Genomic DNA, 5,301 nt, shown 5'->3' with positions numbered 1-5,301 from the left:
GGAATTGGTATCGTATGTGAATGGTTCATTCGATCACCGAAGTCATCGTTGAATATGTGGGAGCCATTATGGATCTCCGGATCCCGCTATTGGTTATTGGTCGGAGTGAGTACTCAACCATGTCCGCATAGTTCACGAACCGTAGGGTGACACACTTAAAGTTGGATGTTGAAATGGTAGAACTTGAATATGGAATGGAGTTCGAATATTTGTTCGGAGTCCCGGATGAGATCCCGGACATCACGAGGAGTTCCGGAATGGTCCGGAGAATAAGATTCATATATAGGAAGTCATATTCCAAGTTTGGAAATGATCCGGTGCATTTATGGCAGGTTCTATAAGGTTCTAGAAAAGTCCGGAAGAAATCACCATGGAAAGTAGAGTCCGGAGGGACTCCACCTTGCATGGCCAGCCAACCCTAAAGGGGAGGAGTCCAAGGTGGACTCCCCTAGGGTGGCCGGCCAACCCCCTCATGGAAAGGGGGAATCCCACCCCAAGTGGGATTCCCACCTTAGGTAGGTTTCCCTACATATGGGAGGTTTCATTGTTGGGGTCTTATTCGAAGACTTGGATACCAACACTTGGGGATTTCCACCTATATAATGAGGAGGAGAGGAGGGGCTGCCCACTCTTGGCCGCACCACCTAGGGCTGCCCTTGGCCGGCGCCCTAGCCTCCCCTCTCTCCCTAAACCCTAGCGGTATCTCTCCTCCACCACATCCCGCACGCTTAAGCGAAGCTCCGCCGGATTTCTCCACCACCACCGACACCACGCCGTCGTGCTGTCGGATTCAAGAGGAGCTACTACTTCCGCTGCCCGCTGGAACGGGGAGGTGGACGTCGTCTGCATCAACAACCGAACGTGTGACCGAGTACGGAGGTGCTGCCCGATCGTGGCGCCGGAACCGATCGTGATCAAGATCTTCTACGCGCTTTTGCAAGCGGCAAGTGAACGTCTACCGCAGCAACAAGAGCCTCATCTTGTAGGCTTTGGAATCTCTTCAAGGGTGAGACTCGATACCCCCTCGTTGCTACCGTCTTCTAGATTGCATCTTGGCTTGGATTGCGTGTTCGCGGTAGGAAAATTTTTGTTTTCTATGCAACGTTATCCTACAGTTTTCACATACGGTGGAGGGAGAGGGGGCGTAGGGGCCTCGCCTTCTCTAGGGCCAGCCTCCATACTATTGTCACCACTCTCCTCGGACAGATTCATATCCAATTGCCTTCTAGCTCCAGGCTCGCTCTCACTTTTATGTACCACATTGGTGTTATGAGCACCAGTTTTGATTGGGCTTGTGGCAGAGTCTTGCAGATCTTCCGTAGTATCTAAATCAGCATCGCCTGAAGACCGTTTTTTTGCCAGCGCTGTGTGCCACAGTTCTACCAGCAAAACCTCCACGTAAAGGAGCCCGAGAAGCAAAACGGCGAGGTGCCGGTGTAGGCTGGCTTGCTCTCCGGACAGCTAGCATCCACGAACCATACTGCAGTTGTTGTTCAGTCCAAACACCGTCACCACATTCCTCGTGATCATGCCCCAGAAGACCACACCGCTTGCAGAAAAAAGGAATTTTCTCATACTTCACCGCCAACCTTCTCTTCCCTTCAGGCATTGTTAATGACACAAATCTCATAAGGGGCCTGGATATATCGGTTCTCACCCAAATTCTCACATAGTTTCCATCGTAGAACAGTTTTGGGGTCATCTGTACCTCCTTAACTCTGCCAACACGTCGAGCAAGATCATCCACTACTTCTTTCTTACGGTATAATTCGGGTATGCCATGAATTTGTGCCCACACATAGACGCCATCAAAAACAAATTTCTCCAGATCACTTAAGCCATCGTAATCTTCGATAAGCACTCCCCGGCCCCGAAAGGTCCAGGGCCCTGGTGAACCACTTTCTTCCAGTCACCCAAGCAGAACATCTGGAAGATGAATAAGTTTTCACCGACCTCTCTACAGATCGGATCGCGGGTCAGATTCCATACAACTTTCATCTTCTCCACCAGGGCGTCCGTACTGAAGGTGTGGGATGTGTGAACCTTGCCAATCGCAAGACACCTTGCTGCTTGCTGATATACTTTTGCTTCATCCACCCCGATCACGACATCATCGAGTTCTTCTTCATTCAGCTCTAGATGGCTGAACATGTCATCCAGATCCGCATCCTTCCCTCTACTAGATGACGCAGAGGCACCCGATGCAGCAGACACGGCCTCCTCCACCGACGGGAGTGACACGGGTTTCGTTCTTACTTCCTCGTCTTCCTTCGTATCCATGATCACCAACCTCGCCAAACCCTAGGTATACGTCCAGAGAACGCAGACACCACAGGGAGAACCAGCGAAGAGTCACAGAGAAGAGAACGGACGAGCGAAACCGAGGGCGAGGGAGATCGATAGGCGGAAGGGGGAACCGGAGTCCGGCCCGATCTCACGGTGGCGATGGAATCGCCCCGGAGCAGGAAACCCTAAACGAGAGGGTATGTGCGTCTGAGTTCACGAGTCACGTTGTTTCATCTAAAGCATAAAGTACATTCTCTCTTTTCCTACACATAAAAAATGTGATTGAACAATTAGATTTTTTTAACCTGCATATAATCTGCATATTTGTAATTACTGACCTGTTTGTCGAACATAATTTTTTTCAGCATCTCTGATATCTTTTTTTTATATCTTTGACCTGAAATGGGAAAATATTAAGAGTGGGCTATTCCAATGGAAAGCAGCATGAGACTTTTTTTTAGTGTTCACCGGGGAGAGCAAAAGCTCTCGCCTGAATTTTATCATTGCATCTGACGATTGGGGTGAAATTCCCGTGGTACAAGCAGCAGCAATACAGGGGGTTTAAGAGGGAGCTTTGCACCCAACGCGAGGAGGTGAGCTCAAGGGGCCAAACACAACCAAAAAACAAGGAAAACAACCTACAGTCGCTAGGCTGGAAGAAGGTGAGCCATAGATCGACGTCGCAGCGCTGAGCCATCGGTAGCCGAGCGCGCCAAAGAACAGCATCATCTCTGCAGTGTTTTCGCAGGCGAGAGATCGATGGAGGGAGGCCCTGGAACACGACCTCATTTCTGTGCTTCGAGAGGCATGAGACTTTAGAATCCGGGGCATCGAATTTTGCAGGGCCATAGAATGAAACTCTTTATAAATTACCTATCAAACATTCGAGTAATGAGACATCGGTTTCATAAACTGAGTACTCCCATTTTACACTTCCAGGATGGTAGAAAAACTGTAACTGTATATATTAACATTGGACTGTCAAGTGAATCTGAAAAACAATTTAGATAAAGGGAATATATTAATATAAAAAAAGTACCAATTACACCTAGCCTCTGCAATAATGGCCCACCCTAATGGCAGTACGGATGCATACATTTAAAAAAGAGTAAAGAAAACAAAAAAATAAAAGTCCCGCTACATCATTCTAGATCTAGCAACAACAATACAACCACCACCGTGACAACACCTGAAGTACAGACTCTCCAAAAACGACGCCTCCAAGAAGGGAATAGTGCACCAGCACCGTCGTCGCCTGATCAAAGGTCTTAGGTTTTCACCCTAAAGATAGTTCCCACTCTCAAAATAATGCCTCCAACAAGAATATTGTTAGGCACAACCAGTTAAGACCAGACCTTGGGTTTTCACCATGAGAGGTAAGACTCTGAACTTCTCCTCTGCTGCCGCCCCCACACGCATACCACTGATGCAGAGCCCGGAACGCCAAGCAGATCCCTCAGCATCACGGAGGCTCGAACCTCCTTTAGCAAGTCCACCAATCTGGCCTTCATGATATTCCTTCTTCTGACTTCACCATGGACCAAAAAGTCACCTGATGTCAACACAGAATAGAGCTTCGCGCCGCTCCCTCCGGAACCAAAAGGTCGGATTAAAAACATGGGTGCGCGCGACCGAATACCACCTGATCCAGCAAACTGTAGGCAAAAGATGCACTGTTCCTTTCGCCAGCGGAGCTTTCCGGAACTCATCTCTCCAGCCAGATCAAAGCAAACTGACCTCCGGAAGATCTTCATCCTCGCATGCGAGAAACCCGAGGACCACCACCAAAAACAAAGCAAGATCAGTAGCCCTCATGCCGCCAATCCCTCCCGCCGGATCACCAAGGAAGAGGACAGCGACGCGGATCATGCGTACCGTCGCCGAACCGTTACCGGGGGCGGAGGCCGCCACCGCTCCACCGAATCCTCCATGGCTACTGATGACGCGTGAAGCACACGTCCGTTGGGAACCCCAAGAGGAAGGTGTGATGCGTACAGCAGCGAGTTTTCCCTCAGTAAGAAACCAAGGTTATCGAACCAGTAGGAGATGAAGGCCATGTGAAGGTTGTTGGTGAAGGAGTGTAGTGCGGCGCAACACCAGAGATTCCGGCGCCAACGTGGAACATGCACAACACAATCAAAATACTTTCCCCAACTTAACAGTGAGGTTGTCAATCTCACCGGCTGGCTGTAAACAAAAGATTAAACGTATGGTGTGGAGAATGATGTTTGCTTGCAAAGAACAACAGAGAACAGTGATTGCAGTAGGTTGTATTTCAGATGTAAAAGAATGGACCGGGGTCCATAGTTCACTAGTGGTGTCTCTCCAATAAGATAAATAACATGTCGGGTGAACAAATTACAGTTGGGCAATTGACAAATAGAGAGGGCATAACAATGCACATACATATCATGATGACTACTATGAGATTTACTTAGGGCATTACGACAAAGAACATAGACCGCTATCCGAAGCATGCATCTATGCCTAAAAAGTCCACCTTCGGGTTAGCATCCGCACCCCTTCCAGTATTAAGTTGCAAACAACAGACAATTGCATTAAGTACTGTGCGTAATGTAAAAAATACAAATATCTTTAGACAAAACATTGATGTTTTATCGCTAGTGGCAACAACACATCCACAACCTTAGGGGTTGCTGTCACTCCCCCAGATTCAATGGAGACATGAACCCACTATCGAGCATTAATACTCCCTCTTGGAGTTACAAGTATCAACTTGGCCAGAGCCTCTACTAGCAACGGAGAGCATGCAAGATCATAAACAACACATATATGATAGATCGATAATCAACTTGACATAGTATTCCATATTCATCGGATCCCAACAAACACAACATGTAGCATTACAAATAGATGATCTTGATCATGATAGACAGCTCACAAGATCTAAACATGATAGCACAAGAGGAGAAGACAACCATCTAGCTACTGCTATGGACCCATAGTCCAAGGATGAACTACTCACGCATCAGTCCGGAGGTGGGCATGGTGATG

This window comes from Lolium rigidum, chromosome 6 (assembly GCF_022539505.1).
Source record: "Lolium rigidum isolate FL_2022 chromosome 6, APGP_CSIRO_Lrig_0.1, whole genome shotgun sequence".
Classification (NCBI taxonomy): domain Eukaryota; kingdom Viridiplantae; phylum Streptophyta; class Magnoliopsida; order Poales; family Poaceae; genus Lolium; species Lolium rigidum.
This window is presented reverse-complemented; position numbering follows the sequence as displayed.